Source organism: Nomia melanderi, chromosome 6 (assembly GCF_051020985.1).
Source record: "Nomia melanderi isolate GNS246 chromosome 6, iyNomMela1, whole genome shotgun sequence".
Taxonomy (NCBI): Eukaryota; Metazoa; Arthropoda; class Insecta; order Hymenoptera; family Halictidae; genus Nomia; species Nomia melanderi.
The window spans coordinates 14,611,132-14,633,641 of NC_135004.1; the positions used below are offsets into that span (position 1 = coordinate 14,611,132).

Genomic DNA, 22,510 nt, shown 5'->3' on the forward strand with positions numbered 1-22,510 from the left:
ACGGAGGCGTGCGATTGATTCAATTTCCAGCGCGACGAGGGTAGCGGAAAGTAGAAGGCACGGCGCGGCGTTGGCTCATAACGGTGCATACTTTATCTTATCAAGGGACATTGGCGAGAGGCGTTCGTCCTCTCCTAAATACCGAGCCGGCTCTCCCGTCCTCTTAATCCGGCGCGGATCGACGCCGTCTACACGATCGTCTGTTACGTGCCGGTGTGCCCGCGCATAGGCCACCGATGACGCGCCCGTCGGTATCTGGGCACGTTTTATTAATGTCAATAAGGCAATTATCGTCGATGAATGGCGTGGGCGGGTATCTGGCTCATACCGCTGTCGCGGCGGGTTACCCGCGGCCGGTATCGATGGCTACGAACGTGTTTTTAATCGCGCCCGAATGGAACAAGCTTATCGCGGCTCGGCCTCTCGCGACCGGTCCGCTCGGCTCTCGAACGAACGTATCGCCGGATCGCCGCCGGGTGTCCAAATAGTTGCCGGACGCTTCATCGGATAATTTCGTGGAACGCGGTAAACGGGGCCCCATCGGGCAACACAAATAAAAACGGGAGGACAGGAGAGCGCCGGTAACGGTTTCGATTCTGAGGGAACGGGTTCCTCTTTCCGTCCCTTTTTCCTCTGCCGATGTAAAATTCGTCGAACCGCCCCGCGATTCCTCCCCTCGCGCGAGTATCCCGCGATCCGTGGAACACTCCCACGCCGGGCTTATTGAAAATTATTCACGGTAACCGCTTTAAAACTAATTTCTTTTCTGCCCGGCTCCTTGAACGTTTGCGCGTTACTCGGCGCACTCGCTGAACGAAATATACCGGGGGTTGGGGAGAATAATATAGGAAAGAGGGGTTTCTCCAGTCTCCGCTAAGCAATATCCATCCACCCCACATGCCTGCCTGCCTGCCTGCCTGCCTGCTGCCTGCCTGCCTGTCTGCCTGTTCGTATTATCGGTGTGTACAGACGGGCTCTCAGCAATTTATCCATTACGGTCCCAGTCGCGCGCGCACTATTATTGCATTTTTTGAAATTATTGCTCGCCGGCATCGACATCGCGCTACCATCTTGATTGACAGGCTGCGCCTTTATCGCGGAATGCGTGCCCGCCGCCGCATCGATTTTATCGATTCCTTTTCGACCCGATAACTCGGCCGCGTATATACGTACCGGCGGACAACTGGGGGCCGTTTATCGATGGCCGAGACACTTCGCGTTGCACCGTGATGCCGATGATCGGTGAAATGGATGATTATTCTTCTAGTCTTGGGTATTCCTTTGAAAACTGGGTCCTGGAACAGTTTCGTGAAATGTTTAGAAATACACCAACGTCGAAAGACTCTAAACCAACATAGAATTCATCATCATCTAATCAAAGTTTCACACAGAATATCGTCAAACAGAAACACTTATCCGTGTCGCACGCTCGCGAGCTAGCCCAGTACCTCCGGCGAAACGATCGGGACCACCATATAAAATTCCACGGTTACTCCCCAGGCGGCGGGATGGAAACATTTTTTTCGACATCTGTAGTTTCGTTTCCTCGTTATGCAGCCGGCAAGTGCGCCACGATATATTCGTCAATCTTTCAGAAGGCGAAGGTACATGTAGGCTCAATTATCCTGAGTGTGCTGGAAGCCGATCGTGTCCGAGGAGACTTCCACCGGACCGGAAATGCCGGCTCAAAAAGTGCAAAAGAGAAAGCGACAGATAGAGAGATAGAGATAGAGAGATGGAGAGCCACCCGGGGCAGAGCACGCGGTAATACATCGTGTCCGAAGCAACTGGAAGGATATACGTGTTCGTTTGGGGCAGCGAAGTCCGCAGAGGCCCGGTAAAGGTTGGCACGGTAAAAAATTCAGAGGGTGAATAAATCAAGGAACGTCGCAGCAGCGGCCGCGGCGCTCTCGGTATAAGTACGGCCGATGTGGCACGATCCCGCTCGTCCGACTCCTCTTCTTTTGTACATACTTTATGGCGAATAATGCGTGAAAAGGGACAGGACGAGAGGCGGCCTCGCGCGTCTCGTTTCGCCCGGCGCATTCCCACGTATACACGCGCGCGTGTGCGCGCACCGTGCGAGTTCGAGGCATAATCCGCCTGATCCGTTTTCAGTCGCGCGATGATTTAGGGCGACCCCGTCCTCCGGCCACGGGGGGAGGGGGACGGGAAGAGAGAAAGCACGATTAACCACGGCGACGCTCGTGCATTAGAATCCGAGGTGTCGAGTTCCGGTATTCAAAGTGGTCCGCGTTCCTCGGTGGCTCTTTCTTTCCGCGGCGACAGTTGTCACCGCGACGGGTCCGCTCCGACCCGACCCACCCGTTCCTGAACGCGTCAAGCCGACCGAGAAATACGATTAACCAAGCTGGGATTTTCGTCTCGATACCGGAATCCGTACGTAGATGCTGCGTGCAGCCTATTGTGCGACGTCGAGTCTCGTCGGATCGTCTCGAAAGCTGCTGGCTCGAGGGTAACGGCGATTTCGGCAATTCTCTTTGGATACTTCGATGGAAGCGGTCGTTTCGGGCACATTTGAATCTCTTATCGATACTCTGGGTTTTATTGCAACAATTGGAGTGTTTTACGTTGCTAGATTTTTACGGGAGTCTTTGGAACCTGTCACCGAATTATTCTATACTGTCGGAATCCTTAATTTCATCGAATCCGGTGGTAAGAATAAATAGATAATTCTATTTGAAATGATTCTAGCATTGAAATATACTAGTGTCGGTTAAGGTATATATATTAGCGTAGGTTAAGCTCGAGACCAACGTGTTCCACAGGCACGAACCGGGTTCATATCGATTACGACGATTCGACCAGGGGGAAAGGTCCCGTAATTGCGAGTCTGTATAAGGCATTGCCCGGTGTCTTTTACGTTACAACCTATTCGCGGGGAAAAGGATTAAGAGGCCGGACAAGGAGGATTGAGGAGCCGAGTAGGTGGTAGTGATATCAAAGGTAGGAGAAACGTTGGCGTCGGTGGGGGCGCGCGGCGGGAAAGAGGGTTGGAAGGACAGAGCGCGAGGGGAGGCGGCGGAAGGCGAGAGGGATGAAGAAACGTATCTATACGGCGGGTATAGATCGCACCGTATCGTTGAGTAACTTGGAAACGGAGGGCAGGAGGCTCGGGGGGATGGTGGCTCATCTTGTAATGGACTCAGAAGACAGGCGAGTCGGCTAATGGACCCCTGCTCTTCCAGAAAAGCTCTCGGTATCTGTGCCACACGAGCATCGATGCCATCGGGCTGCGTCCTTCCAAAATCCGCAACGCGCCATCAGCATACCGGCGCGTCCATGGACAGTCCGGCGATCGATCGATCACACTCGATCCACCCGGAGGTCCCTTTATCCTGTTGTTCGATCTAATAGCCGAAACACCGACCCGTTTGTTTTTCGAGTTCGCGCCCGAAAAAATATTCGGAGCAAAGGCACGATATTACGCGTGGTGGATCGGCGACGGGGTAGCGGCGGGGTTACGGAGAGATCGCGTCGCCACCGAGCCACGCACACTCCACGCGGTGGATAGAGCCGGTGTACAAATATTTTTCCGCCGGTGATGTAAACGAGTTGACGTTTTTAAGAGGGTCCGACCGGTCGGGAGGAAAAAACACAACGACTGTTAATAACATCGAAAGTGGCCGGCGCGCGGACGGAGCGGAACGGTTATTCGAAGACCAGGTACCGGGAAGTACACCTGAGGGAGTAATTAGCGAATAATTCAAGGGTTTTATCTAGTCGAGCTAATTCGTCGATACGGTTACGCATAAGCGATCCGATCTATAAACAAAACACACCGAGACCCATCTAGACCTGTTAGGCGTCGAATCATCTCCCAACGGTACGCGCGGGGGTCGTCGATCGTTGATTTGCGTGCGAGGATCCGTTCGCGTGTCGTCGTCGGCCGGTGGGCGGATGGGAGAACCCGGTCCGAGACGAGCGGACGCGACGAGGAGGTGGACGGATCGGCCGAAGGGAGCCGGGGGAGAACCGTTAGCCGGAGCTTGGTCCCGGCTACTCTCATCTACTCCCGGCCGAGTCTCGCCGTCTTTCTTCTTATCCTCCGTCGGTCGTCCTTCCCCGGTCCACTCTTGAGAATAACGTCTACCTCCCTTGATGGGCAGCGCCACTTGAGCGGCACTAACACACGGACACACGCGCCGCACCGGCGAGCACCACGTAGAAGCTGTCCGGCCGATGTCCGATACATCAGGTCCATGCATAATAAATCCACGGAGCGCGAACACGCGCGGGCTTTAGCGGTATTGGCTCGAGTAGCCGGCGCGCCCCGACCGAGACAGGGGTATGCACTCGCTCGGAGAACTTTGAAAACAGAGCTCGGACGTCTCACCGCGCACGTTTTGCGACCGTCCTCTCCCTCGCCCGGAGGACGTCCGGGGGACATCGATACCGCCGGGAAACTTGCCCGTCGAATTTCTGCGAGTCTCTTCGATCGGCTCGATCCGCCGCGCAGTTTCGATCCGGCCGAATGAGAGAGATTGATATGTAATTCATCGAAATAGAGGAAGCAATTTTTTCGAGAAGCTATGCATTATGTATGATGATGGAATTGTTGATAGTTTTATTGGAGGGTTAGATTAGTTTAATTTAATTCGATGTGGGTACAAATTGTAACGATCAAGAGTAAATACGGAAAATTGTATTTTTTATGTATACCTTTGATCAAGCGATGTTAAGTCGTATTAAAGTCTTTCAAGTTTCCAGTTTTTCAATATTTGTATTTAAAGAGAGTGATGAGGTTATAGAGAATTTCAAATATTCGCGGTTAAAGTAAAAGGAAGTAGTTTCACTTTGGATTCGAGTGTTCAGAGGTGAGCAGGTGTGGTAAAAATCGAACGACGCACCCGGTACATTCCGAGGCGCCTCTTCCGCGTCCACAGCGGTTGACTGACAGGGAAATTCAATAACTTGGGGTAGCCGGATGAAAGTTTCGGCCGCTCATTTGGACCGGCCAAATAATCACCGTTACACGGCTCATTAACGGAAACGGACATTGAATTTTGTTTTCGTTTCGGGGCCGCGCATCGCGCGGCAATTACGGTGAACGAATGGCCGATCGCGTGACTACGGTAAATTTAGGTTTTATCGAAGAAAAGCTCGATCGAATTTAGAAGTTGAAACCGCGCGGAGCTCTTAATTAACGAACGCTAAATAAATCCCTCCCCGGGTGAAGCCCGAATGGCTGGCGAGCCCCCGGAACGGGAGGGAGTCGGCGAGTCGGCGGCGAGCGTGGAATTTATTTCGGCATCGACACGGAACGTTTCTTCGGAAGACAAGAGCGAGCGAGCGGAGGTGCGGGCGAGTTACGCGAGCGAGCGGACGGCCGGGTAGCCGACCCCGAGTGCCGTTTAGCTTAATACACGTAACGCTACTCTCCGGCTGCTTTTTCTCCCAAATACTCTACTTCCAACCGGTTCGAAGTAGTATAAGTCGTGGACAAAGTAGACGGCGTACAGAAAACCTCCATTAAACTCCCCAGAAGTGATTAGTACCCTCCCCGTCTTTCCTGTTTCAACTCTCTCTCCCTCTCTCTCCCCCTCTCTCTCTCTCTATTTCTCCGGCTTTCTCTCTTCTTCCCCTTTCCGCTCGTACATTCTCCGTCTATCCTTCCCCTGTTTCGCTCTCCTCTTCCCTCTGCATCTCTTTCCTTTCCCTCGCCCGACTTTCCATCTATTCGATCAGGTGCAATACACATTCGGCCAAAATACAATTTTTCAAAAAATAACGACCGAGCGGTACCGACGATAGGCGTGAGAAAATGAATTTCAATCGTGATCCCAGACCCCACGGACGGTTTGCCCGCTTTTTAGAACTCGACCCCGCCGCGGCCGCCCCCTTTCCACGCGTTCCGCCGAAAGGTCCGTTTTCGGGTGGGAACCGAGCGCAGGGGCCGGGGATCGCGCGAACGCGCCTCGACCGCGACACTTACGCGAAATTAAATTCAACATAGACGGTTCCGGTTGCCGGTCGCCGGATGAAACCCGGCAATCGCCCCAATTTCATTCGGCCTGCGAGGAACGGAAGGGAGGCGGGGAGAGGTGTGCGAAAAAAAACAGGGGGTGCGAGCGGACCGAGAGCCGTTCCGGCGAAATTCCGATCCGAAAAATAGAGCGGCGCGTTTCCCGCGAACCGGAAACTTGGCGGACGTTAAATTTAGCCGCGCGGAGATCGCGGTCGACGGGGGTTGGCCGGGCGGTGGGTGGCGGAACGGTCGCAGGGCAGGGCGCAGTGCCGCCATCGGGGAGCGTATATCGGCGAATCGTATAAGTTTCGCGGGAATGTCATTTTGCGGGATTAATCCACTCTTTTCCCTGATTTAATCAGTGGCCGGCCATAAATCAGCCGGTAATTAAAAGAGAGCGCATCGCCGATGCCGGCGAGCAGTAAACACGGCCTAATCCATTTCGTCGGGTGGCTCATAGGTGTGCGAACGCGGCGCGGCTCGGCGCGGAGCGCGGCGCGCGGGGGAAAAAAAGGTCGTAGCCTTTCTAATTTAATCTGGCGAATGATTCCGTGATTCTCGAAGCCGGCGGCAACCCTTTCATTACTTACGTCCCCACCCTGCGAGGCGAGCACCCTCGTTCACTCGCTCGCTCGCTCGCGCCGCGACGGCAGCAGCCCCCGCACGGCCGCGTTCCTCCTTCGCCCCGCGGCCAGCCCCGCGAAGAACCGGCGCAGAACACTAAATCAGCGACCAGTGTAATTTTTGTAATGGGAGGTGTGGCCTCGTAGGGGTGGTAGACGCGTCTCCCGACGGGAGAACCGGACATATAGTAGGGATGCATTCCCCTGCGCTCGCCCCGCGCGCCTTCTCAATGGTAGGGTACGTAGGGGCGATTTTAGGGGCGGAATTCTACGATGCGAGCACGCCGCTTCGGTGGTTAATCCTCCGTCGCTATGCTTCGACTCGGGTTACGATCCACCGCGCTCTGCCTCTGCTCTTCCTTCTCCCTTGCTCGCTGTTCCTCTCTCCCCTTCTTGCGCGTGTACGCTCTCTCTCTCTTTCTCTCTCTCTTATACGTACACAGCGTTGTATTCCTTTCGTCTTCATCCCCCATCCCGGGGACTGGTACGCGACTCCTCCACGCGCGCACACTTCCATCCAATACAAAAGCAATCCCTTTGCCGAGTACACTCGCGAAAGGACGGTAATTAGAGACACTTTTGTTGTTTCCAGGACGGATGCTCGCGTGTTTATTAAATTGTGCATCAACGAAGCGTTTTCATCGCGCCGCCCGCGCTGCTTTGCCGTCCCGGCGAGCCCGCCCCTCGAGATTGTTGTTTCTCGCTTTTAATTAACTCACCGCGGATGGCCTACGTCGACGCTTTTGATTCTCTCTTAAGCATTCCTATCCCTTACCCCTACCACCGCCGCCACTATCACCCTCCCCGTCCCCTATTCCGTCCGACCATCAAACTTCCGTCGACAGTTATACGACGCAGCAACAAACCGCGCTATTAATCGTCTCAACCGACTGAACGCGATCGCCCCGAGGAGCCTCGCGCGTCGCGGAGAATCCGCTCGAGCGGTAGTTAAACCGTGCGGCCCGGCGTGAATGGTTCGCCGATAGGCCGGGGGCGCTGGTGGGGCGGGCGTGTGCGCGGGTTCCGAGCCCGATGGCGGGTGTAAATACGGGTTTCGGTCGGAGACGCCGCCGCGCGGTGCGGGTTCCTCGAGTCCTCGGATACGGGTGCGATGACGGTCGAGCGGCGACCGTTCGCGGGAGGGGTAGGCGATCGCGAGCGGGTGGGGACACCGATCAGCGTCGCAGGGGCAGCGTGAGCCGCGCTGGTGGGGACGCCGGATCGCGAGTGGGGTGGCTGGAGGGGCGAGCGTGCCGAGTGGAGGGGATTTATTACTGTCGGTGGCGTGCCGCGGTCGCACGCGGTACTCGGCAGTTTACAACCGACCGCCGGTCTGGCGGTTTCGTGATCATTCCACCGTTGTTGCGCTCGTAGATCACCTCGCGGAGCACGGAACGCTCGACGTCCTCTCGTCCGGTGTAAATAACCGCGATTCGAATCGGAAACGATCATATCCCGGACGAACGGTACACTCCGTTGAACCTCGCCGAATCTTGTTGAATTTCCATTCAACCCGCTCGAATCAATGACGCGTCTCGCGCGAATGTCACCGAGTGAACGTTGTTGTGTGCGGCTGGTGTAGTAGTGTCACGTGACAGAGAGCTTCCGGGGAATCAGTCGCGGCGTGAGGCGTTCGCCGGAGGTTGTGCTCGCGTTTCGACGGTTCTACCAGGTAAATATCAATTATCGGTAATCGTAGCCGCCCGCGTCTCGCGGGTGGTTCGGCGGCGGCGTGTCACGTTTCGCGGATTGATCCCGCGTTTAACCCGTAACGCGGTTTCCCGGCCGGCGGATGATTACTTTAATCGGGCCGGATGGATGGGGAAAGCGCGCGGCCAGCGGATATAATAACGAAGGAATCCGTAATGCGACGTGTAATTGAAATTTCATCGGTCCGAACGCGCGCGCGTCTCCGACCGAGGACGCAATCACATGTTCAATTTAACGGGGTGAGCCCCGGCGAAAAATCGCTTTCACCCTCCACGGAGAGTCGCGATTAACTTGCGCGCGCGTGCTCGCGTCTCTGCGTTCCCGCTCAATCGCGGCCGCGAAGGAGGTAGTTTGAAATTTCGTTTCGTTCGTTTTTCGAGGGAATCGAGTGTGTCGGTGTATTGTGACTCGCGTGTCGAGTGACTTTGATCGTAGCTTCTCGCCGCTCTGCTCGCTGTTTGGAGAGGTTGCTCGATGGCCAACGACGATTCCGTCCTTGTCACACCGACAGCACTCAAGTCGACGCGATCGTATGGTTGCCGTTAGCGATACGGATTCCCTAGAAGCGAACTTAATCTGCATCCCGTAAAATGCTGGCACATTGTTTCGTTAAGTTTCGCGTTATGAGCCGACGCCGGCCGCCTTGCCGCTCCGCCGGCGGGAATTTTTAATTAAAGATGGAAATTGGAGTAACGCGCTCGTAACGCGCATCATATCGCTGTCATTAATAACGAGTCGCCGCCGCCGCCGCCGCCGCCGCCGCCGCGTGTTCGTTTTAATCGGTTTCGACGGAGGGGTCGGCCGCGTCGCTCACGTGCGAGTGACACCGCGAACGGGCGAAATTTTGTAACGAATCAAGATGATCCGCGCACGGAAGTTCGCTCGTGACGGGTTCGTAATTAGTCTCGTTCGAGGACGTTTCGCGATTTCGTAATTGCACTTATCTGTATTGTGTGTTTTGACGTTGTCCCGCGAAAATAATGAATTATCGGATTTTATGACGTTCGATTAGCAAGATACTCAAAGATAAAAACTTAATTAAGTGTATATTTGCTCGTAAGATTAAATTAACTTCGCGAGGTAAATAACGCGATATATTTTCGCGCGGCCGCGGGTGGAAGTTAATCTGTTAAGTGAATTTCGTAGAATATTCAAAATCCTTTTAATCGAATCGGTCGCAGTTCGTAAGTATACAACGGATGTTTATGCAAATATCGATTTGCATCAGCCAATCTGCAGGATCCGGGATCAAACAGAACTTTGTTTACGCTGGTCGAGATTCCATCGGGTTCGAAATAAAATGGAAAAAACTCCCGTTCTTGACTGGCAATTTGTCGAATGCTCTCCGAAAAAAAAGCTAAATTGAAATCATGTAACAACCCAACGAACGCACCTACGAATTTCCGGAACTTTCGGCCGCGTATCCGATCGATCGGAAATCGAGGCAACGCTCGGCGAGACCGAGATTCCTCGGAAGCCTGCCACGTGAGTCCACCGTGAAAAATCGCGAGCACTCGTTTGCTCGTTGATCCCATTAAAAGAATCATCTACGCGCTCCGTGCAACGATATTCCCTATCTTGACACCAGCGTACCTCCGTCCTTCTCTTTCTCTTTCTGTCCGGTGCATCGATTACGATCTATCGTCGGCCGGATATCGAGGGGTGTCCATTGACCGCGTCCCATCAGGCCAGTGACGCAAGGGTATCCGGTCGTTTGAATTTCAATAATTGGCGGCAGTTTTAGTAGCGGCGGTCTCGTTAGTCGCCCGCTCGGACGGACTGACTTAATTATTTCGTTTGAAGTCCGCGGACCGGCAGACGCTCGCTGGCCGGGAGTGGGAAGGGGCGGGAAGGAAGCGCGGAGAGAAGCTTTTTGGACGATCCCGTCCTTGTGTGGAGGCACGTTGCTCGCGCGCGCGCGTTACAACGCGGGACTCGCAAATAAATTGAGAAAACTGGAGCGAGGGAGAGACACGGGAGTTGCCGAGCGGGGCAAACGTTTATTTTACACCGACAAATTGGTGCGGCTAATTAGCCCCGGCTAGAAGCAGAAGTATGACCGTGACGCGGCGCATCGCGCCACCGCCGATGTTCCTGCCGCCCACCGTTTACGGCCGCAGCCTAGAGAGGAACGATTTAGGCCAATTGTCGTCTTTCGGGTGGCCGCGTTCGCCGCTCCTTCCTCTCTCTGCCCGCCGCCCGCCGTTCCTCAGGAAAATTGAATCGAGCGACGCGGCGGGCGGCGGGACCGGGCTCCTAGTCCTCGTTTACCCGCCGAAACAAGATAATGAAGCAATTAACGTTCGCTGTCGGCTCTTTTTCAACCGAGCCGCTTATGAATTCCGCGGACTAGATAAATGGACGCGCTCGCGCTTACGCTCGCGCTTACGCTCGCGCGCGCGATGTTCTCGCTGTTGAGCGGGGCTGCTCCTCGAAGGTGTTCGTGACAGGATGATACGTTTCCTCGAGGTATCTGTCGGCAGCGGTCAGGAAATTATAGGGGAACGCAGTGGCGATATAATTTAATAATACCGGGTGCGGGTAATGTCTTTCGACACGCGTCAGCGATAATTCCAAGGCGAATGTCCAATAAAAAGCCACTTTGCCCGATCGAAATATCAAATGTAATCCTCTTAAGTCGGGTGCACCGGTCGAACGTGTATCTCCGGGACTGACCATCTCACGCTATCCTTTTCTCCTCTTCTGGTTCCCTTTCGCCGGCCTCCTTGCCTCCTCGCTCTCTCTCGCACTCGTTCACCCTCTCTCTCTCTCTCCTCGCTCCCCCGTTCCGTCCACCGTTCCCCTCATCGGTAGCCAGTCTATCGGCGTCCTCGTCGAGTCCACGGGGCGATCCACCCGCGAGCATCTAAGTTAACTTCTGACCCCTCGCCGTTCTCCGTGCCTCCCTTTCGTATCCAGAGGCGTTGCTTTTACGGCGATTGAAGCTTCCCGCGGGTCCTTGGGCACTCCGCCAGGTGGCGGTGCCGCGTCCTTCTGGGCGTCGGCCCACGATATTCCATTTACAAGATTTTTCAGTGGAAACCCGACGCGACGCCGCCGTTGCCGGCGTTGCCGGCGTCTGCCCGATGCACGCGGCCGGCCGTAATCGCGCGGCCCACAAATTTCCTTTCGCGCTATCGGGGCCAGCGGGGGTGGCAGCAGGGTCGGGTAGCGCAGTTAGGCGGCCGGGCGGCCGAGGAGGGTGAAAAGCCTAGCCAGGGCGGCCGGCTGTTCTAATTTTTAGCGTGCCTCCCTCTCTCCGCGGCGAGTGGGCGGGCCGCGATCGCACGCGAACGCGAATATAATTAACTCGAACTTTAATTCGTTTCCGTCCGCGTTGCGGTTCGATAATACGATCGAGGGGAGTGCAGATTTCGGGACCGATTGGCCGGCCGTGGCGAGGGCAACGTAGGCGCGCGCGGCTCGCGAGCAAGAAACCGGGGCTCGGCCTTCGGCAGCCGGATTTTCGGCTCGGCTTGCCATCGCGACGACGGTTTTCCGCGGATAATTTCCTGCGGATATCGGCGACGGACCGATGCCCGCGATCATTAAAGAACCATTTGCAGTTGCACCAATGCCGACCGACGTTGAATAATTAACCGGCCACCGACTAAAATCGATTGATTAATTAATAAAGCGGCTACGGCCCCGCTCTAGTAATAACGGCAGCTCCACAATTGAATAGAGATCGGCGTTCATTAACTGTCCGTGTACTATTAGCGGCGGTTGCGGTACATTACGGCTTCGAAACCGAGTCAACCGAACCGAATGATCGGGTTCTCGCAGTCCGATAAACAATTTTTCCGCCGGTGGTCGCGCGCGATCCACCCTCCCCCGCCTCTCTCTTTTGCTCCGGCCGGTGAATGGTAGCCGCGAGCGAGCGGTCTTCGCGTATATCGCCGGCCACGGATACGAGTTTCCGCGCCCTAAACCGCGAACAATAACCGCCCCGTTTCGTGCCACCGGGCTAAAAAGACTTTGTTCCCATTGTTAACCGGCTGGCCGATCTACGACACGGGACGGCTATCGGCGTCGCGGGGCCGCCGACGCTCTCTCCGTGCCGCGAATTTTCTTTCCCCCCCTGGCTTCCGGAGCCCGTCCCGAGCAAACGAACGGGAAGAGGAAGCACGCCCGTTCCGTCGGGCCAGCTCGCGCGCCAGCTCGCTTGGTCGTTCGTCGGCCGCGCCCCGGCTATTGGCTAGGATATCTTTCGATTATCAAGACCATCCGTAGCTACCGCCTTAGCCGACGGGGCGCCGTTGTCTTCTCGGCTCTTTCAATTAATGTTTTGATTGATTTCGGACCCTTGCCCGGAGGCCGACCCTTCTCTTCCGGCTCGGTCACCCTCCGCCCCCCGATCCTCTATACCGCGCGGTTCTTAGTTCTGCAATCGGAGCTTGTACCCGCGTCATCGATCTTCCTACTTATCTTTTACCGGTTCTATTTCATCGTTTATTGCCTCGTTTTAGCGTAACGCGCTCGATATTCCGCTGGATGGTTGCTTAACATATAGAGTGCCCCCGGAGCAAGAGAAAGAACAGTGTCGTCTCGTAGCCGATGAAAATCGGTTAATTCGTTAATACGCAACCGCTCCGAATCGTCAATGGAACTTACGCAGTTGTCGCACGATTACAACGAATTTCGCGAGAACACTGTCGCCACCTCCTTCAAACCGAACAGTACCTTCCTTCCGTCTTGAACCACTTAAATCGGAGCTCGCGACTTAAAGTCGTTCGCGGGAGAACGGTGCAACCGATAGCTCGCAGCTTTCCCCCCGGATTAACCGTGACTTCCGTTTCCGACGCTCGTGTGCGTGTCGTATTCGTGCGGCGAATGGAAGCCGGTCGGCCGGTCCCCCACCCCGCCGTGGGGGTGTTTGGCAACGCACGAGGAGGCGGTGGCGTCGCCGGTCGACGTCTACGACGTCGGCACCGCCGAGAGAGATCCCCGTAGCTCGGCAGAGACGGTCGCTCGAATCGGTGTTATACCGGTGGCTGTTTTATTGCGAGATTTGCGGCGTGGCCTCTCCGTGTAACAAGACTTACTGAGATCTTAATAGAATCTGAGACCACCCCCTCTCAGCAAGTCCCGTACCACGGGCTAACGCCGTCTTCGGGGCTACAGCCTTGGGTAGCCGTTCGTTTCCTAACTCTCTCTTTCTCTTCTTTCCGTCCCTCGATCCATCTACCGTCCCCGCCCCTCCGCGTTCCTTCCCCTCGGCCACGTTCTTTCGAGCTTCCTTTTTCCGGCCAACCGTTTCCTCTGTCCCTCTTCCCTCCTTCTTGCCCGGCTTTCCCTCCCGGCCGAGAGGGATTGGTAGGGGTAGGGAGTTGACCCCGGCGCTGCATCCCTCTATCAGGAAAAGGGGTGCTTATTCTAAGCGTATATAAGAGGGGCAGGAGAATGCCCGGGGTGGGCTGAAGGGTGATTTATGAATATTGCCTACCGGGAAAAGTGTATCGCGCCGCCCGCCGCCGCCGCCGCCTCGCCAGCGCGCGCCGCGTCGATTTCACCGAGGCCCGAGCGACTTTGAAGCGGGCTCGTACGAGCGAACTTTCTTTTATAACATTCTTGTCGTTCCGATTAGCGGGATAGGCGGAATGGAAAAATAGGGGTTCTTCCCGGTACCGCGCCGGATCGAAACCCATAGCCGGGGCGAGCTCTTGCCGCTCCGACGGATTCGACTCGCGTTTTTAGCCGGGAAAATGTCGTCGTTGCGCGAAATAATTGAACGCCGCTGGAACAAGGGGTTGATCTTTTTTTTTCTCCCCCCGACGACGGCGGAGGTTCGAACAACCGTATCTCGTCCCTGCTCTGCTCTGCTCTTTCTTTTTTTTTCCCCTCTTTCCACGGCGATAGGTTCCACGGACACACTTCGCCGCGGCGCGCGCGCGGGGACGCAACAATCGCTCGAACGATACCTCGACGATCGCAGAGATTGCGCAGACACTCGCGGCACCGGCGCGCTATTCTTCACGGTACGACGTAATTAATTTCGCGTTTTATCGCCGCATCGGCGATTAATTACAGCGGTGCCGGCGCGAAATGAATGGTCCTCTCTCCACGGCGACAATAGAGAAGGCTTGTTAATAAATATGCGCCGCGTGAGCGCGTGTCGCGGTATCTTGGCCGCGTGCCGCGTTAATGGCGATCGCGAAATTCGAAACACGCGTCTGTGTGTCATCGGGTCGTGCCTGCTCCTCTTCCTCCTCTCCCTCCTCCTCTTCCTCCTGCTGCTGCTGCTGCTGCTGCTGCCGCCGCCGCCGCTGCTGCTCCTCTTCGTTCGCCTCCTCTGCCCTCCTCATCCCGCGCCTCCGCGTGAGTGGAATATTCGCTCGGGTGTTTTTGCCGCGCAAATATTTTGGTCGGCTTGGAACGGTAAACATCGCGCGACGCGCCACGGCGATTGGAAAGGGCTCGGCTCGCGTTGAATAAATCCGCGATCGATATTAATAAACGTCCGGCCGTCTAGAAAGGGAATCGCGGGGGCGGTTCAATTCGCGGCCGAAAATAGCGTGGAAATTGGTTCCATAGTAGGTTCAAGTATATTATTTCGATTAACCTCTAATTTTCCTCCTTGGACTCGATAATCGCGGGAACAGCGATTGTTAAGAATCTTGTGACGCCGTTACCCAGTAAGAATAATTTTGAAAACGGAACAGATCGAAAGAAATGGTTAAGAACGAACTTGTCGATGGTTTTACAATATTACCGTACTGTCGAATTTTCATGTACTCTTGTTGTTCCCGTTTTCGGCTCCGTCGAGCGTGCACGAGAGAACGGCAAAGATGGGAACGCGCACGATGAAGAATGGTGGTAGCGTGGCTGCCGGTGATCGGTTGGCAGAAGCAATTTTATATTTTATTCCCCTATTTAAATTTATCATTTCAGATATCGTAGGAACAAAAATAAGTTTAAATTGAATTCTCCCCTATCCGCGGCGGCGACATCCACGTGCATCCGCCCACCATCTATCCCCGTATTCTTCGTACCATCGAACAATTCTATTTCGCTTTTCCACCACCGGCAACCACCCTGTCGTCCCGATACGTCGTCGTCGTCGTCGTCGTCGTCGTCTTGCCGCCCGAGTTTCGTTCCCGGCAGCGATTTAACGGGAAGCATCAAACGGGAAACGGCCCCACTAACGCGCGCTCATTAACATTAAGACAGATCGGAAGTATTCACCGAATAATCCGGGCGTGCACCGCTCGATTTCCACCGAGAAACATCCTCCTCGTTGCCTTATCGGGTTTCAAAGGCACCTAAAATTCGCTAATGAATTATTAATTGGATCCGGCGTTTATCAATTCATAATGCCGCAATAAAGGCAGTTTCAATTCCCCGGCAAATCGAATTCTCGCATTCCGCGCGCGTTTATTCGCCGTTTAATACGATCTCTTTTCCTTCCTCCCTTCCTTCCGCCCTCTGTTTCTCGCGGCCCGCCGCCCTTTCGCTCTACTTTCACCCTCTCCCGATGTCCGACCCCCGCCCCCTCGGCCGACTCGTTTCTTTAATTCAATAACCGGCCGGATAAACGGACGGCGGGGACGAAATTCCGCGTTACACTCGACGCTGATAGCCAGCGCCGGCTAATTGTCGTGCACCGTTCGAGAACGTGTACACAGATATACGTATGCGACACTCTCGCGGCGCGAAAGACGGAGCAGAGGCACGGAACGCGCACGGACGGGGAAGAATATTTTATAACGAGCTTGGGCCACGAAGACAGCGCCATCGGTACGGTTGCCTGCGCGTATAACGGCAAGGATCGAGAGTAGATCTGTCTCCCCAGGAAGCTTGTTAGGCGTCGGCGAGCTCCGCTATCTTCTAATTGGCGATATAATGATTCTCAAGGATGGAATACCGTGGTCCTGAAGGGGCCGGGGGGCACCCTACTCCGTGCCTTCCCTTGTTAGGGGCGAAATTAAAATTTGGCTCTACCTTCTGCGCCCTCGCTCCCTCTATCTCTCTTTCTTGTCCTTTTCCCTCATGTTCAACCGCCGCCGTTCCGCTGCCACTTCTTCCCCCGTGGATTCGTTACGCGGTCGCTGTGAAATTTATATGTCGCTGCGCCGTCCGCGACGAGAGACGACCTGCTCGAATTTCGAGGACTTCTCCTCCGCGAGACGGAAGGGACGATGCTCTCCTCGCAGGTTCGATTGCGTTTGTTTCCTTCCTCCCGTCCGCAATCGCGCGTCCTTCGCTCGCGGGAACGTTCGACGCGGAGGACTGATACACGTTCACCCCCGTGCGCGGGGGAACGTGTTTCAATTGAAACCGCGGAGGGTGGGGTCGCGTTTAACGACGCCGTGTAATTCTTCTTCGCCCCTCGCGCCCTGGATTATGTCGGTTTCATTTGTCTCCGGTCGCTTTGTTCTGGTTAACTACTTCGTAATTGTTCGAGCCACGCCGGTCGGCTGGCTGTAAATATTTCTTTTCGAATCTCTGTGTTACTCGGACGCGCGGAGGATTTTCCATAGAGAGATCGAGTTCGCTTTTTATACGGATCAGTCGATTTTGGTGCCGGTTTCTAAACGTGTTTGCTCGTTGTAACAACTGCGGGTGACAAAAAATGTAATTACTAAGCGAAACGGAATGTCACGCATTCGCGTCGTGCGAAGATTGATTCGATGCCACTGGCCCCGCGCTGATACATCAAACGTCGCTAAATGCCAACGGCATATTACAGGGTCGTCATTGGGAGCACCATTGAAATCTAAAACATTTTCAATTTCCCTGTTACCGGGCGAGAGCGGGCGGCCGAGGGAGGCGGATAAAACGGTCGAAGAATTTTTTGGCGATGCAATTTCGAGGCTTATAATTGCGTGGATCAAAGGCGTTCCATTAGCGTCGGTTAATTGGATGCCACGGATTGAAAGCGGGCGCATCAAGCGGCGATTTCGTTTCATATCTCCGGGAACTATGACTCGGGAAATCAACGGCGGTAGTTAAGCGCCAATGCTTAATTAAACGTTAATCTCGTGTATGGGCGGTCGATGGCGGGGGAGGGGTGAGGGAGCGCCGCGGCGAGATACGGGGATGGGGCCGCGCGGCTGCGGGGCGTCGCGGGGGAGGAAACGGCTGACGGGGGGAGCGCGCGGACGGGGTTAGGTAGTGGGCGAAATTAAGGCTCGCCGGTTGATTCGAATTCTCCTTGAGAAATTTCCTTTCCCCGAGAACGCCCTTCGTGCGCTCTCTAGTAGTTACTAAACTGGTCGTCTCAATTAGCGAAACTTGCAGCTACGTTACCGACTTCCAATTAGTCATAGGTTGCAAACTGTATCGCGCTTACTGGAGCGAGACTAATAACTTCTAGACCATGAAATATATGCGTAGATACACGATGCAAATTAGTGGCGCGCGGCCGGTCGAACGTTCGCGAGACACTCGGCCGGGGAAGAAAAATTTCCGTCGCGGTCGGCGGATCGGTCTTCGACGTGGGGGTTGAAACGGGTCTCTCTCGATTTAACCCGCTTCCCTCGGTCGGCGGACGAGGAGGAAGGAGAAGAAGGTTAGAAAACCACCCTCCTGCGGCACGGACTTTTCCCCGCGCGAAAGTTCAACGTTCCCCGGCGTTGACGAAAAGAATGAAAGCCGGCCGCGCTCCTTTGTGCTTGTACACACGGACTCGCTCGCCCCCGCGGCCGCGCGTCTATGTGTGTCGCGTAGACGCGAGGGTGTGCTACACGGGACACACCGAGGACGTCGATCTCGGCGAATTTACGAAGGCCCTTGTCGCGCGGCTGATAGTTACAGGCCTGGTCTCAATTAGCAGAACTTACGTCGCTAGGGTCCAATTAGACGTAGGCTAGAAGCTACACCCTGTTTGCTCAAGTTTGCCGTACCTGTGCACCCACCGTCCGTCGGATGGGGTTGCTGCCCGTCCTGTAGCTGCTACCGAGCCCGTTGAAGGTGTCTTTTTCCTACGCTAATGACTAATTAGCAGCCTCTCCACTTCACAGTATAATGACACGGGATACAGCCTTGAGCCGTCGGCTGGGATCATTATTAAACCCCGAAATTGCAGTCGTGACTGCCGTCTCGTGTTATGCGCCGTGCCGTACCGTGCCGCGTCGCACCCCGCCCAGCCGCCCCGTGCACCCTGCACTTTGCCCTATCCTGGCGAGCCCTATTCCCCGCCTCCGCGTTCCTCGTCCACGCAGCTCCGAGGACGCGCCGGCAAGATGCGGAACGTGACTCGGCGAGGACTAGGGGTGCGTGTATCCGCACGGTGCTCTTCCCTCGATCATCCACCGCGCGCTTTCATCCTCGGACGGACGGAACAGGTGCAGCCGCGTTCGATCCGCCGGCCAGGATCCCTCGCGGAGCAGGAGGGTATTAAGTTTCGGCCGGCCAACAAGGGATACGTGTAAAATTACTGGCCTAATTGCCCCGACGCTGGACGCAATTAAAGTGCAGCCGACCTCGATGTCCGGGAATCCTGATAAACGCCCGGCGATTTTTAATTGCGCGTTAACAGCTCGCCGCGCGAATCTAGAGCACGGAATTAAGGAAAGTTATGAATGGGAATTCTGATTTATTCGCGCCGCTGCAATGGACCGAGAAACGCGATCAGCTGGCTGTGCATTCAGCTACCCACGTCCGAGTGTTTTTACAGCTTTCCGTTGCACCTCGGCTGGACCGTTGATCGATACGTGGGCGTTTCGAGAGTGTTACAGTTGGAATCTGACATTGTTGGAATCGATTACGAGGAGTGATTAATATTAGACTCCATAGAGACACGGTATACCGCTATTAGCTTCTTACCGTCCATCGACAGCCTAACATCGAGAATTTTAAACGTTTCTAATCTTCGAAATGGAAAATCATTTCTTCACAAAGGAGGACCCTTTCTCTAATTAACCCACTGGAAAGTATCTCAGCGAGAGTCTACGCAACTCCATCGATAATCCGTGGTTCACGGAACAACGAAAAAAGTTGTGGAACATTTGTTTCAATTAATCGGCCCGCAAGTCGAATCCCGCGTCGCTGGAAAGTCTCCCGCAGTAACAAACCTCGTTGAGAAACTCGAGCGTGCCTCCCCTTCCGCGGGCAAGCACCGAGCCAGCCGGTTCCAGCGGGAGTTCCGAACCGTGAAAAAAATTCCATAAAAATTCGAGAATGCAGGCGGTGCGTGTATACATACAGTTTGGGGACGCACTGACCCCTTCCCGGCCGTAATATTATATGGCAGCCATTCTCTTACGTATGGACAACTTCGTCTCGTTTCCTTTCGAATAATATTTTCTCTGCAACCCCTGCGCGCGGTCCACCGCCCCCACTCCGTCCGCCTCGTGCCCTGTCCCACGGACTCGTATACCGTTCCGCGGCCAGGGGACGGTCTCCTCTTTCTCTCTCTCTCTCTCTCTCCCCGTCTCCTTCTGATCCGCTCCTTTTACATTTATTTATTTCCTAAACGTCCGTCCCCGCCGGCTACTTTATATTTGACATTTTTATTAAACCAGCCGGCAGCCGCCCGCCCTGTCCGTAGCGACGTATTTCGGGACGACGCAACGGCGGTTCCGGAGACCGAGGCCGGGTCGGCCGCGCCGGGTTATCCCATATTGCTGTTAGGGCAGTTTCGTAATCTCGGGAAGGGCGCCCTCTTATATTGACCGAATAAAAACTCGTATCCGTCGCCGATTCGTCCGTCGATCGGATAACCGCCGCGTACCCTTGCCGATCTTCGCCGTCCCCTCCGCCTATCTGTTCTCTTTCACTGCGAAGACACTCGGCGTGGAAATGATGGAGCCCTGTATCGCGTTCACCTCCGTATCCCTCTTTTCCGTCCGCACACACGCTCCCACTGTTAACCACCCTCCACCTCCAGCGGCCGGTCATAAATCAACTTTTCACTTTACGATTGCTTTACGTCCGAGACGGCCACGGGTCCCGTGTAAGCCGTTTCTTGCGCGAGAACGATTTTACGGGTTCGACGGGGGGGCGGAACAATTTTTTCCTCCGACCGCGGAGAGTGGCCGCGTAAATCAGAATCGGCGGGTGTCGAACCGGCGGGTATCGGTCGGCCGCGCCGTGCTGCGCAACCCCTCGCCGCCGCCCTCCGCGCGCCGATATACCCTTGCGCATTGTCGCGAAATAATGGGACGGTAAATTGACGGGATTAATTTAATTTTATCTAACGTTTCATCGGTCCTGGCCCCCGGATAACGACCACCACGAGCACCGGCTCTGTCACCGTCCCTCGTACTCTCTCTCTTCCTTCTCTCTCCGAGCTGTAGCCGGATCGGAATTGGATATTGCGTGTGCCCGACAAATAACTGCGCGCCCGTGAAAAGTCCGATCGGGGTATACGAGCTAATGGCTGGGCCGGGGTTAAAGAGAGTTTCCCTCGTTATCGATCCCCGCGCTCCCGTTTCGATTATCCCGGACGGATCGGCAGTCGATCGTGTAATCGGTGATCGATCGTTCTCCCTCGCCGCCACCCTTTACCTCGCGCTCCCTCTCTATCTCTCTCGCTCTGTCTTTCTGTTTCTCTCCGTCTTTCCATCTCGACAGTGGTTTATCGCGCACGCGAAATTCCGCTCCTTCGTCATTGACCCGGCTTCTTGCGCTCTCTCTCGGCACGAAATTTCCTTGGCGGGTCCCGCGTCTCGCGACGATCCTATCAATCGAACCAAGAGCGACAGAGGGTGCGAGAGAGAAAAGGAGAGAGAGAGAGAGAGATCCAGGTTGGAAACGCGGGCTGGGGGTGGAGGTGAAAAGTCGTTAGAGGAGGGCAAAAAAAATAAATCCGTGGAAAAAAATGGAGCGCACAGATCGTTTGACGAATCACGAGGCGTCCCTTGGATACCCGTGGTAGGTGGGGCACGCTAAGAGGGGGGCCAAGGGGATACGCGGCAGAGGGATGTTTTTTTCCTTCGCGGCGCCTCTTTAATTTGCCCTCCAATTAACGGACGGGGTCCTATTTGAAAAATACCTGCCACGAGGGCTGGCAATTATACTCCTTCCTTTTTTTTTTTGCGCCACGAGCGCGTTATTAGCGCTATCCGTCGTTCCTCTTGCTCCTCCTCGCCTCTTCCTCTCTCCGTCCGTCCACGTACACACCCCCCTCATCCCTCGGCGCCGAGCTGTTCCTCTTCGTTCCCACCATCCGTCCCGTCCTCCCACCAACACTCTGTCACCCTGGCTTTTTACGTGCGTGTGGCCGCGTTCGCGTATCCGTATCAACGGCGGTGTATGGGTTTTATGTGCATTGCAAAGTGCAAGGGAGGGAGCGGAGGAGCGAGAGAAACACACCGAGCGCGCGGACAGGGGGCTAGGGGAGGACACGCGGACCCGTACGGAGGAGGGAACCGGAACATTGCTGAGAACGGGACGGAGAGAGTGGAACGGATAGAGACAAATGACGGGTGGAAGAAGAAGGAACGAGAGGCTGAGAGGAGGTCGGTGGGAAACGGGGAAGGGATAGAGCCGGGGTGCTGGCGAGTTAGAGGAGTGGCGTTTATAACTCGTGCCCGGGTCTCCAAGCTTTGAGAAGGCCAATTAGCAGCATAAAGCTACAGCTCGGCCCCGGGGCCGAGGATGTTTGTATGTAATAATGGATTGTTACTCAAAGTATCCGGCTAATTAATTAAGCCCCCGCGCCTCGCCGTGCACCCACTCACCATTTTAGCCGGCCGTCCTCCTTCCCTCGGATCGCCTTTAGAACGCGTTCGTCGTTCCTGTGAATGTGCTTGTCCGTGTTTCTCTTTGCTTCTCTCTTCCTTCTCTCTTCCTCTCTCTCTCTCCCTCTCTCCTTCTCCCGTTGCTTCTCTCCCTCGGTCGCGTTTCACCACGACTGTTTGAACGTTCCCGTGATCGATGCATTCGGCCGCGTTTCCCTCGATCCTCGGAACGCGGCCACCGGATGTTTCGCCGGCTTCCGAGGGTAATCGCCTCCTCGAACGTCGGGATTAATGAGAAGAGAGGCGATCAGAGTTAGCGACCGAAGACGCAACCGTATCTCTTCATAATAACCTCGGAAGTATCCGAGTCGTGCTGGTTTCCAGCGCGGACCACGTGGCTCCCGTAGGAAGCGTGCGATGGATCACGCGTTCGAACGCGGTCTCCGTTGGAACACGTCGACGCGCGTGTATTACGCTTGGTTTCTGTAATTTAGACACGCGACGACAGGTCGGCGAGTTATGTTTCTAAACCTTTCGAATTTATGCTCGGGGAAGCGGGTTCT

General features: G+C 55.2%; 1 protein-coding gene across 4 annotated transcripts in view; it reads left to right on the plus strand.

Moving 5' to 3' along the window:
- Positions 1 to 22,510, plus strand: part of LOC116430055 (LIM domain only protein 3) — a 70,096-nt gene that overhangs the window by 33,176 nt on the left and 14,410 nt on the right. For 2 of the 4 annotated variants that reach the window (XM_076368398.1, XM_076368395.1), the window contains exon 1: positions 7,925 to 8,284. The exons of the other annotated variants lie outside the window; for them this stretch is intronic. The gene's annotated coding sequence lies outside the window, so the exon portion shown is untranslated. Of the gene's footprint in view, positions 1 to 7,924; positions 8,285 to 22,510 lie in introns of those variants that run through there. 4 annotated transcript variants of the gene reach the window in all.